This window comes from Ambystoma mexicanum, chromosome 4q (genome assembly GCF_040938575.1).
Source record: "Ambystoma mexicanum isolate Mex_15411 chromosome 4q, UKY_AmexF1_1, whole genome shotgun sequence".
NCBI classification, from domain to species: Eukaryota; Metazoa; Chordata; class Amphibia; order Caudata; family Ambystomatidae; genus Ambystoma; species Ambystoma mexicanum.
In genome coordinates this window covers 1,122,109,227-1,122,122,862 of record NC_090928.1, presented here as the reverse complement: position 1 = coordinate 1,122,122,862, position 13,636 = coordinate 1,122,109,227, and positions in this window count along the sequence as shown.

Here is a 13,636-nt window from a genome sequence, read left to right as displayed (position 1 = left end):
CTGGCCCAGAATTATGTTAAAGTCGGTGAATGAAAAGTGTGCTTTTCATTCCCGTCCCCAAATTCTTGACTTGTACTCATTTTATGTAAATGCTCTTCGTAGTGCTAGTTCGCTGTAGCAGTTAAATTGCAAATCTATGGTGGTGGTTGCTTTAAAAAAAATCTTTTTGGTGGTTTTGTACTTATTTTACAAGATAAAATAACCGTGGGATTTAAAAGTACATTATGAATTCCAATAATTCAGCTTTCTTCTAACCAGCAGTATATGGGTGCATTTCTTCAATTCTGGATGTGCGCCTCAGAAGCCTAGAAAACAAATGTATAACTGAACCAATGGCTGATAGTGGGCTGCCAACACATTGGGTAAAATGCCAATCATAACTCATACAGGCTTTAAATATACCTCTGAGATGTATTACAGGCAGTTATGGTAAATCTCTTATACTATACCTAGAATCACAGGGCAGTCTTGGGCTTGTCGGTAATTGTTCTGCTTCCCTGTGTAAACAGACTTTAGTCTGTGAAGGAAAGGAAAGGGGGAGAGTTGAAAAGTGAGTACGGATAAGGAACAGATCCACTCAAAAGTGGGAGGGATACAAAGGATTTTAGGCTATGTGATTGTATTAGTGTGTGATGCATCGGAGGGAATGTGAGACTGAAAGAAGACAAATATAAATCCTGTTATCACAAGTATTTTCCACTGATGTCAGTTTCTAGTACTCGAACGATGTTGAATTTAGTCGGAGCATATTCCTGTTAGATGAACCCTGTGTTGGAAAAAGGACCACTGATGATTCTGGTGGATTAGTGAACAATGTATTAGTAAAAAGCAGTAACTAGACAAAAACCAATGGTATGAGACTTTGTGAGCCCCACCCCTCCCTCTGTGCACCATTCTTTTATACCCAAAGGAACACATGCATTTCAATGGAAGGGGGTGGTCAAGACAGGGCAAGGAATCCTACGGAAACACAGCAGGGAACAAAGCCCCACTATACAAGCCTTTGAAACTAACTTTGTCCTTATATGTTATCAGGGAGGACAGCATATTGTGATACATGTATTGAAGTTGCAAATTCACACCTGCTCTGAGGCAGGTGAGGCTGTTGGATTGGGGTTAGAAGCCTGTGACGGAAATGTTTGAGGGAGAAAAGACAATGTTTTTCCGAAAATAACCTTCGTCCTTTTCTCCCCTGAACATTTCTGACTTGGCCCACACCCCACCACTACTCACCGTGCGGCAGCACACTTTGCTGTGTCACTGTGAAGCCTGTTCCCTTTCACTTCCGTGATGGGGAACTAGCACTGCAGGTTTTTTAATTTTTTATTTTTTTTAATTTCTTTTTTAATTCTTGGCGATTGACTGCTAGCCCTGCTCACAATATAGATGATGCGGGGGACCCACCTGCAGCCCTTACCACTGAATGGGGGATTTGGTAGAACTTTTGGGCCGTTTGGAATTTTGAACGGCTGAAAGTCAGCCAAATTTCCCATTCAGGCTTTTTGGACATTTCCAGAATGTTTATACTACCGTGATGTCGGTCTACTAATCCCGCTTTTCCTAAGAAAGCGGGAGCAACACACGCTTGCATTTGCCAAAAAGGAAACCTGTCGGAAGTGAGAGATGTGAAGGCGAGCATAGCTACACACTAAGTGAAGAGCCTTCATTGCAAAGATATATTATGTCTAAAGCCTGCACATGCAAGAAACAGTGGTTCAGATATGGCAGTTTACATTGTCTGCTCAATATTCTAATGCAGTAATGTGCAAGGGGAGTACATGCAATTTTCAATTCCCAAACCTTCCCCCACCGCCCCTTCATATAAGAACTTCACTCTAGTCTCATTACATACATCACTAGGTGAACAAACCTCACATCCTGGCATATCCTAACAAAATATTTTTTCAGTAGCATTACAGTAAAGTACTTGGGCAGTTTGACAAACTTCAGAACAGGTGTTGCATAACCGATAATGTAGGCACTTACCATCGACGGACAGGGCAGACCTAGAATCATGACCAGTGCTAGGAGTAAGATCTGACCAATAGATGCACCCAGAGGTCCCAATAGTCATTCGATCCAAGACCCAAAGGTCCAGTAAGCCTCCGTTATGTGTGAAGGAGGCTTACAGTGTGACGAATGTGGGTGACCATGTCAGTAATATTGCTTGAGTAACTTGGTATGAAAGTACAGCACTCGCTCTTCACAGGTAACACAGGCCAGGCCTTGTGTGGCCAGAAAGATATCTAGGGTCATACAATTTCTGAAGTACCATGTTTTGGATGGCTACTTGTTCTCTTGATAATAGTCCATGAGGCCACAGTAGCATTTGCATTATCCTCCACTAACCATGTCAATTGGGTCAGGGTCTTTTTAACATACTGTGGGTAATGTCATGGACACATAAAGCATAATTCATACAAGCATAAGAGCAGGATTTACAGAGTGCCATATTCCATGCACGTTATACAAAGCCCTCCGGCCCGTGGCTCCCCCGCATCCTACATATCAGAACTGCCCCCTGCCCACAGCCATTATTACAACAGTGAAAGGTGCAAAGGTTTTGCCAAAATGACTGGGTAATTCTCCACAAAGTCAATGAAAGTCCTCTAGCTAGTGACATATTTGCCATATTTTCCTTCACATAATGCAGTGGTTTTGTTTGCCACCAAAATATCCCACACTTCCACCCTGTACATCTGGGTTACCGGACCCTCCATCTATTTTCAGTTCCGGCATGGTCAGTTTGGCCGCCTGGAAAAAGTGCCCAATAAGCATGGCTAAATGCTGGTCTCCCCCTAGCAATACCACCCTGGTATCCATTGGCAGTGACAGACCTGTGATGTTTTTGATTTTGGACTGCACCTCCTTCCAAAAGTGACTCCCCTTCCCACACGCCCAAACCATATGATGGAGAGCCCACTGCGCTGCGTCCATGCCAGCAATTCGCTGATTAGTCAGCTAACGTGATGTAGCCTCTCCGGCGTTGGGTACCATCTATAGCAACATTTGTAACAGCATTCTCTGTCACGCATCTAGAGGATTTGTGCATCCATGCCCATATTCTCAACCATGCTGCATCCTCTGTTGCCCCTCCCAGGTCCTCTTACCATTTATACATGTATGGTAGGCACACCACTGCGTCCCCTGTATCCAGTAACCTGTATATATGAGACCCAGCCCCCCCCGTAATAGCCAATTCAAGTGCATTCAACAGCCTAGTGACCTCCCCTAGCCTCTGCTTCGTGGGAGGGTGAGAATCCCAATGTTGTAGTTTGATCGTAGCGAAACCGCTTATTCTCAGACACAGCCAAAGTCTCCCTTGCACTCGTGACTTGTCATTGATCTTGAAGCCTGAGACCAGGCCAAAATCAGCCAGCTTGCGCAAACCAGCAGCCAAGGACGTGCGGGGTTCCGCGGGTTTAGCAGAATGCATCTGCATAGAGGGAAACCTTATTTCCCTCCCCCCACCTCCCCACTTACTGGAAACCCCTGACCAAAGCCAAACTTCCAGAAACCCACTGGATGTACCCCCAGTCCACCCTGTCAAGACTTCATCCAGCACGATTAGCCCCTGATAGTTGCCCCACTTGGTTCAGGACACGCCTCACATTGTCCTGGTGCTGTGCCCAATCTGATCACTGCATATAATCTTAGGGGGAACCGGCATAAGAGGGCGCGCCAGTATCTCCGAGAATATCTTCAGTCCATATTGGTAAGAGTGATGCGACAATGAGTCTCGGAGCATCGGGTCTTTCTCTGGTTTATGGATCAGAACAGTAGTTGAGGTGCCCATAGAGGGATCCGTCCTGCCTGCAATCAAGAATGATTTGAAAAGATTCACCATAGGGAGAACCAGAAGAGAGCAAAACTCTTACAAAAGGATGCCATCTGGAACAGGAGCCTTATTTTTCAATGAGTTAATAGCACCTTCTACTTTGCCCGTCACATTCCGGCCTCCCAGTGCCTCGTGTTCTACATCGGACCACCTCAGCAAGCCCACGCTGTCAAGGTATTTAATCTGAGTGCCAACCGGGCTGGCCTCCTCCTGGAACACTGCTTTAAAGTGGGCCTCGAGTAACCCCAATATGTCGCTTCACCACTCCCTGACCATTCTGCAGGGCCAAGACCGTGTTCTGATTTTCAAGTTTTCTAAATTAGACTACCAGGAGACGATTAACCATATTGCCATTAGCATAGTAACTTTGCCTGGTCTTTAACATTGCTTGGCCTGTCCCATCTGCTAGTGTTCTTCCAGCTTCTTATGTGCTATTCTCAGTATGTGTAAAGCTGCACACGACCAAGCCCTTCTGTGCTCCTGCTCAGCCTTTTTTACCTCCCCTCTAAACCTATTCAGACTGTCGCTTTGCTCCCTGGTGTAAGCAGCGATCTGCTAACTAACTTCTTACCCTCCCACCCCAGGACCTGCTGCCTTCATGGTGTCGCAAGCAATCTCCAGGGCACGGCATGGGGCTCTATTTGCCTCTCCTATCTCCCAACACAGCACTAGGTCTTAAATTTCCATGGGTGCCTGGTCCCTTATGCTCTACCCACTATTAACTGAGTAAGCGATAGTAGAGCATGGTCTGAAAGCAGCGTCCTACATGTTTCCAACCCACCCACGCACGCAAGGATACAGCACATTAGAGAGCAGCATAAGATCTAATCTGGAGAAAACCCTGTGAACATGTGAATAAAGTTAGAAATTATTGGCCTCACAATGGCATCCACCAGCCCCAAGTCACGAATGAGAGATGCAACAGATGGCTTGTTTAAAGTCTATCCTGGTTGCAGGCAGAGACTTGTCGAACAGAGGATGAGACACCAAATTAAAATCGCCCCATCAAAAGGTGTCTCTACTCAAGGGAAGTACATGCAAAAGGAAATCCTCCAGAAAAATGTCCTCCCCTGTGTTGAGGCATACAAAGATACCAGAGTGAACATATGATCCCGAATCAGACCCTTAAAACACATCTCCCCTGGGGATCCTGTGAGAGCTTCCCCCTGGAAGGGGAGGGTCTGTTCACCCAGCAATATTGCTACGCCCTGCTGCTTCATACCCCCTGAGGCAAAGAACTGTCTCGGGAATGCCTCTGTACGCAGCTGCTTCTCATTCTGTGCAAGTAGGTGAGGTTTCTGTAAGGCAACTATGGACGAATATGTCCCCTAACTTGCGTAGGACAGACTGCCCCTTCACTGGTGAATTCCGTCCCTGCACGTTCCGCTTGCCCAGCTGGATATCCTCCACCTCTATGTCCACTACTTCCTCAGTCATGACTGGCTCCCTGGCCAGCATTTCCCCACGCCAAGATGGCCACCCATGTGTAGTGTGAATCCAATACCAATCCCACAGCAAACATTTGCAACTGAACATCACCCCAACCACCCGAACCCCTTCATCCAAACAGTAAACCTTTCTCAACCAAAAGTGTAAATCTGTCAACCTGAATCCAGTGCAGAAATCCGACTTGGAAGACAACCCAAATACCATCATCGTACCACATCTCACCCAGCCCACCTCCTCAAAGACCCAGCCTACCCATCTCAGTCTAGGCGAGCCCACCCACAAAATCAACCACAATCTGCTTGCCCAGCCATACTGGCTACAGATCTACTCCGGTCTTCCGGGCCGTTCACTTTCCTCCCTCTGCCCACCTACATCAATTTCTATGACCGAGTTTCCCCCCCCCCCCCCCTGGTCTGGGGACCAAATTTAGCCCCTCCACCTTAGCCAGCCCCACCAACCACTTCCCATCTATTAACAAGCCCTCCAATTCCTTCAGCATCTGACAGTCCATCGCCTCCCTTGGTACGAGAAGTGGTGCACAATAGGAAACCCTCACCTGTAGCCTTGCCCCACAGCCATTGGGTCAATGGCCTCCGCACCCCCGTAGAGGCCAAGTCCTGGTATAAGGATAGACCTGTTAATGGAAAGCAGTGGTCGGCAAGGCTCTAGCCACAGTCGTCATGCATTTCTTCACCTTAGGAAGTGCTCTCACGATGGCACGTCAGAAGCCTGTCTTGGGGCGACGAAGTCTGATTCTTGTCCAGTGGGTCCTGTCCAATTTGGTGGCAGTCCTCTGGAAGGTCCAGGAAAAAGCAAAAAAGTTCTAGAAGCTCATCCCGCACAGCGGAAGAGATGCCACTGATCTAGATGTTTCTGTGAGATATTCTCTCTATCCTCGTTTATTTTCCAGGGTCTCTATCTGTTGGCGCACTCTCCCATCTCGTACAACTGTTCACACAATGTATCCTGCACCTCCGAAACCTGCTGCTGTCTCCGAAAACCCTTTTATGCAAAGATCTTGTGAGGAAAGCTCCTTTGTACTTTTGTGGATTCCTTTTCAAATGTCCACTAATTAATTCTTGCAAATGCATCATGGTAGACCTCTGCGTGAGCAGGGCCGCAAGTGGATCAGCCCCATGGACCTGAGCCATCGCCACCTCACTGCGTCTGTTCTTGTCGGCTATCTGCAGCATTGCGGAACTGTCCCCTTGCTTTCCTGGCTTGAATGTTTTAGCCATCGTACATGCAGGAGTTGGAGGAATCTACGAGGGAACCCACATAAGCCCTTTTGCAGGGAACTTTGTGTTCCTAGCTGCGGCTTAGCCCTGCGCACCTTGGGATTCCCCACACTGGGGTACACTTTATGGTTTAGCTGCGAATCGATACTGCCGCTACCAGCAAACATGGATCTAATGAAGGGCGTTGGCTGAACTGATCACAACCCACTCTCAAAAAAGCTACAGACCCCCGCAATATCAGACTGCTCCATATGGGACTTGTTCACCAAAGAGCCCCCAAGTGCTGCTGTGGGATGAGTGGTCTCTTCTTCTGAGGCTGTCAGAGATGGAAGGTAGTGGTCACTCAGTCAGGCAGAACCTGTGTCTGTGTTCTGAGCACACCCAAAAACACCTCAGTTGGGGCAGCCCTGGTGTCGACTGAGTCATTGCCGATTACTTCACTCATTTAACAGTGCCAGTGCATGTGAGGATGGGTTGCACGATAGGCTGTATGTTTCTAGCTGCTGGGCACAGATCTTATGGCAGCAGGGCCGGCTGCACACTGTACATGGACAAAGTCACGTTGCTAAGTAAAGTCTGCGTCACCCTGCCGGTTGGGGGAGGGGGGATGCTGCAGATCCAAGCCCCCCAGCACCAACCCAGCAATGCACCTTACAGCATGGGGGGCCCGGGTCCTTGCAGTAGGCTGAACGACTGACTCTGCAGGCTCCGCTGCACGGTGACCATGGAAGCGGAGGACCTGGCGAGCGAGTTCTGCGCTTCACAGCCACATGGATGCAGCGAGCCGAGCCTTGGTTAGAGGGGGAATACATTCACAGCTGCTCACTGGTGATACACTGAGGCAGCGTCTTGCGCCTTGACTCTGGGGCTGTGCCATCTTACGGTCTGTTAACCATCAAGCCCAAACTTCAGGTTGCAGGCACAATTGGGTCGGAGAAGAGCCCATATGTAGCGTCAGCTCATGCACTGTGCTCGCCTGCATTTATTTGCCAAGTCGGGGTGCCGAAGGAGGGGCATGTCTTGCCCTCGTTTTGCTGTAGGCTTTTGGGGAGCCATCTTGACTATGACTGACTGGTCAAGCCACCCTCAATATTCTAACAATCCCCACATTAACAGGAATATATTCAGCTGACCTGTTCACTAGGTGCAATCCTTGGATGTTCAGGAATCTGGTTGCAATACCAGCACAAATGTTTGGCTTGAACAGTTACATTTTTAGTTCATCAAGGCAGATCAGATGCCAGACACAAGTAAAATAAGTATGCCGGACCAAAACTTCCATTTTACAGTTTATAGGCCCTGCGAATTTCAGCAAAGTACATATCAACGTTCAAAAAGGTCCACTGGGAATCTGGTACCAAGCAAAGAAATCTGTGGTCCACAGTTTATCATCGAAGGTTCCACCTAAAATGTCCAAATTACAAATATCCCAGGTACCCGAGCCAACCGCATTTAAAGGGTCATTATAACAAACATAATGACCAACTGATGATACCAGCATGGGCCATAACTTGCAGGGATCGGTGAATCAACAGTAGTGGCCTCTACCCTTTGCCGGTGCACTGCCTCCTCGGGGGATTCATTGTCTTTGAGGGGACCAATCCACAGCGAGTGACTTGGGCAATTCCCAATTTGTTCAGATCTATTGTCTCTCGGGAACTCTGCCCTGGGATTGCAAGGTGTACCTTTTGCAGGTTGCGTGGAGAGGTCGTGAGGGGTCAGACACTGATATGGTATGCCAGCAGTGAGGTCTGAATTGGGTGGTTTCTTCTGGAACCTAGGAGCCTTGGCTCCCACAGGGACCTCACTGTGTGGAAGTGATTCAGGAAGTGCAGATTCTCATCAGCATTTGAGCATATTGGATGATTGAGGGCCGCACCCTTGCCTTCTGGTACTGGCATTTCTGTTCCAGCAACACAGGAAGTGTCTGACATTGGCAACCTATTGGCAGTATCACTGTCTGTGGTTGTAGTGGAGCTGGAGCAATCCCAAGGAAGATCTGTTGACGCAGGGGTGATGCCAGCTGAGGCGGCAACTGTGCTGCAGTGTGCTGCATGGATCCCCAAACACCTCACAGCTGAATATGCAGAAGAACCTGGAATGGGCCACCTCAACTGGAGCACAGATATTTGCTGGTGTACCTTCACCAGGACCCAGTGTCCTGGCTGTAGAGGGTGTCCGAGTTCAGTAGCCGGTTCAGACAGGGTTTAGTGGATCTAAGCATGGAAAAATCAGACCGTTTTAATCAACATTCGACAATACTGGATATGAGTATCGTCCTCTAATTGGCAGGCTTTGGATGTGGAGAACTGCTGGAGGTGTAGTTCTGATCTCGTGGGAAGACCTATGAGGATTTCATGAGCAGACAGTTTGTGTTTATGCTGCGCATGGCAAACCGAACCAGGGGCAAAGCTTGGGGCCATTTCAACCCAGTCTTTTTCCACCCTTTGGACAGCCTCAACTTAAGGTCCCCATTCTGGCATTCCACATGCATGCAAAAATAGAGCTGGGCGAGCCTGGCAGTCCCGAGCCCCACCTAGAGCTCTGGCCTGACTCCCCTCAGACAAGTGCCTTTTCAAAGCGCAGGCTGGCCACGAGCCCCACCAGGTGCTCACACACTCCTCAGAAATAAATGCGTGTGGAGCGTGTCTGCCTGTCTTCCGATCCCAGCTGCCTGACTGCTGGCCCCTCCCCATCCACTCATTGATTGGCTGGGGCAGGATAGGAAGTCGCGTGGCAGGACACAGACAGGCCTGCTCCTGTTGCCGGCACACCAGGAGCACAGTTTTATTTATTTTTTAATCGTTGATGGATTGGGACACTTCCTGGTAATTTCTTTGCCCCTTACCTTCCCCCCCACTCCCCCGGGCCTTTCCCCTGTTTAGTATGGGCATTTCCCGAGGCTCTGCTTGTGCTTGGCCCTAAAAATGAGGCCAGACCCCCAGCCTCTGCCCTACCCATAAATTCCCTCACTCCCGTAGCCCTACGCTAGAGTGCAGGTGATAAGTGCAATGCGACTGAGTTATTCCTAATGTTTTGCACACCTCTCTAATAACTTGACAGTAAAATGGGTACCTTGGTTACTGTCTATACTGAGGGCAATCCAAACTGACTTGTTAGCCACTATGTCAGGATCTGCTTTTCTACAGGCATATGCCTCCACCCACCCAAAAATACATCCACAAGTACCAAACGGATTATGCAGCCGGGGAGCTGTATGAAGTCTGTCTGCACGTACAAAAAAATTGACCTTCCGGTACTGGACGTGCAGACCTCTTTGTGGACACTGCTCTTCCAACATGCTATGCTAGACATAACACAATTTTCACAATAACTCTGAGCCATAGCTTCCCAGTCCTCGCAGCCACCAACTGGAACCTGTTACCCGCCGAGATCAGAGGCATTGAATCCCACCTGGGCTTCCAAAAAGCAATAAAAACGATGTTGTTTGTATAAACCCCACTCGGACCCGGTACTAGACACACTCGCATGTCAGTGCTCACTGTGCCAACTGTATAACCTATGTAAGGCAACCCCCTTTTTTCCAGGCTATTGGTAGACCCGATCTCTCTTGTCTACTCCTTCTTGTACTGTAACTAAGTCATTTTCTTGAAACAGCACCCCGATGCCTCTGGGCTACGTGGCGCTTTACAAATGCATAAATAAATAAATAAATAAATAAATAGAGGCTAAACCAGAAGCTAACCAATTTCAACGCAATAAAGCATTGTTACCTGGATGAGCCACACTGTGAGCTTCATGGACCAGGTATGGGGAGAAGTGCTTGGGTACTACCAGGTAGCCATCTAGCATGCGCCACAGGGAGTCTACTCCCAACTTACATTCTCGTTGAGTCCCAGTCACCTTTTCAGTTTCTGGGGCTTGATCTTTGAAGATTGCCAGACTGGAAAGGGAAGGCATAGGTGACAGCGTAACTGCAACACAAATAAGAAATTCATTAGGAGCCAGAGGCCCATTTAAAGCTGCTGAGTGAGCTGCACCATCTGTTACTGATTTCTTTATGATGTGAATGACTGTGAGGGATCATCGCCTCTACATTTTACTATCTATAACCACTGCTGTGGGTAGTAATGATTAATTCAATAATGCTGATGTGTATTTTCCATTTAATTGTGGGGTACCTGCGGATGTTAAATATCCATGTTGCTTCCAGAGAATTCCAAAGTCATGGACCACCCGGTAGGTGTACCTGGAGTCGGTATAGATTGTAGCCGATCTATCTCAAGCCAGAGTACATGCATGGTTGAGAGTCATGACGTAGGTGACTTATGCAGATTTGGGCCATAGGTGAAGGAAATGCTTATAGGATAGCATGCTTTGTAGATAACGAATACCCTAAAACAATTCCCCAGTTTCTGGAACACTGGTACAAGATCAGTCAAAACATTTTTTTTTTTTTAAAGAATCGGGTCGAGATTCAACAAAGGTACATCTGACAAATTAACATGGGGTGAAGAGTTTCTCCATGACAATCTGACTGTAGTGCAGCTCCCTATCCTCAGGGATTGGTAGCACAGAGGCGAGATTCAGAACTGGGCATCTATTCAAAGTTGCATTGGCAACAGCAATAAGCAACCTTTCATATCGGGTGAGATGGGAATTTGACCTATGATGTGTCTTCCCATTGAGCAACAATGAGAAGTGTGGGGAACCAAAATCATGACAGGATGCCCCTTGATCAGGGAATCTTATTCGAGCAGCAGAGCTGGCTGGGAGTCCTGTGGCTACTGGATCTAGAGCTACGCTATGATAAGATGCGAGCTGGTGCTTCTCACTGTGTAAGTGACTGAACACACCTTGAGCAAACCTGATGCACTCATTGCAAAACAGCACAAAGGCAAACCTAAAGTGGGAGCCACTGCAAGTGCTTGCTTAATGGTGATAGTCATCTTCTGCTTCCTGAGACCAAGGCAGGGGCACAGGGGTAGAATCATTTGTGAGGTTCTGAAGGGGCTTAAAGGAATAGTGCGCTCATAAACGTTAGTCGTGAGGATTCAGGCATGTTGTTTCAAGCAAACTGTGATCGACCGTAAAAACATTTCCTATGCACCTTAACTTAGTTTTCCGCACATTTACACATGTGAAATGAACAAGCGGGGTGCGGCCATCTTGTCCCAATCTTATCCGTTGCTGCATCGCCCTAAGTTCAAGTGCCCTTGCAGCACAAAATCATATCACCCGCCCCTGAAACTGCCATCACTATTCCTAGCGATATTCTCCACCTATTTTTATGCCGTTAGTGAGCAGCATAGCCAAATGCGCCCAGTCATCAACTATGTCTTTACGTCAGTTGACGCAGAACCCGGAATATCAACGCACACATCCTCTCACAGCACAGCGCATCCCAAATTGGAATAGAAAACACTATTTTTATAGGAAACATCAATACATCAAAACAATGGAAACGAGCAGAAAACATTGTGTTCAGAAGGGAATTGCCATAGTATTCCGGTGCTGGACTGTCCATGTGGGCGGGACAAAGGCTGATATGCAAACTGATATTTCCCATCTGTGAAGGGTACAGTGAGCAAAAAGCAATGGCTGTGGACTCTCAAAGTGGGGAAAAAACAATGGACCAGGTTATCATGCCATGTTCGTTCTAGAGATGGGCGCCTTCTACCTTTTAAAAAATGTAACAGAACTGGCTTGGAAAATGTTATGCACCCGGCGCATCCAATAATACAACGTTGATAGCAGACCCTGATATGCCATGGGACAAAGTGGTTTAGATATTGCTAGCCTGCACACAGGTTGTATTTGTGGGTGTCGCGTTATAAATGTAATCTACAGAATAAATTGTTGTGTACAGTTTTTTTTCGACAAATGGCATATTCGCACGTCGTTGAATTGTTCCATACATATACATCAGAAATGCTGTTTCGAATTGCAAAATAAATGTTGAATTGTTCAACTTCCGTTATATTGGGTTGTTCCATTTTCTTGGCAATGCAGCGTCCGCTCCGAACAACGGTTTGCATGGATTGAAAGTAAATGTTACAATTGGGGCGTGGCTACATGGCCACGGACTAGGACGCACATCCCGGGTGCTCCTGTTGATCCGGCAATGATCCGCCGAAAAAGTGCATTTCAAACCCACTAGAAAGCCTGGATTCACACCTACAGCTGCATGAAGTAAATGGGCATGCAGCGGTGAAAGGCCGATAGGAATCGCGTGTGTGGAAGAGAGCACAGAGACGGCAAAGTTGGAGCGATCTCACGGCCGGGAGCAGCAAAATGGTGCCCGAAATATAACAGATAGGGCAAGGAGGTGCCGGAGATGTAATGTGAGGCCCCGCCGCAGGTACAATGGATGTGATGTTATGAAGGCGGATCAGAAGAGCAGCAGCTGTCGTGTTGCTAGATGAGGCAGGTGGGGACAAACAAAGAGAAATGTGGGTCAGCGTGGAGCGGATGGAAGGAAACGAGGACCCGCTCGTCATGCAGTGCGGACCGATACTTAGAAGCGAGATGGAGGGAGGTCAATACCCGTGTTATGTAAATTGTAACTGACGAGCGGGGCTCACAGCGGGAGCGGAGACTGCAGTGGCTCGGCGGGCACGCGAGACATTGTATCACCAAGCATAGTCGCGTTTATGCCCGGCGAGCAATCCGAACGGATTTCCATGCTGCTTCCGGCTGGGAGTCAGCGTAAGCAGTAATTGTCTATTGCTGCCACAACTACACAGACACGATCCGCTCTGGTTGATCGAGTCCTCCAGAGCGGCCATGCGAAACTTTCACTGCTGGTTTCCTCCTCCCCCAACGCTGGTCGAGTGGCATATGGAGGAAAAGGGACGTAATTGAACACAGACATTTATACAGAATGTCATCATGAAACCAATAATGGCGCTGACAACGCTTGCCATCTGAAATGCACTGTACTGCAACAATGGGTGGAACACAGCATGGGTGGTAGCACGTGACCCCAGCACAACGCACCATGGCTGGGGCACCTGCACTTTGCAGCGCATGTGACTTTCTGCACAGTAGTCTCGAGAGATTGTTTGTGGATCGCCAGGGGGCTCAACAATGGCCGCGTGGACTGTATTAACCCCCTAGCGACTGGCAGCCTGTCTCTCTACCTGCCAAC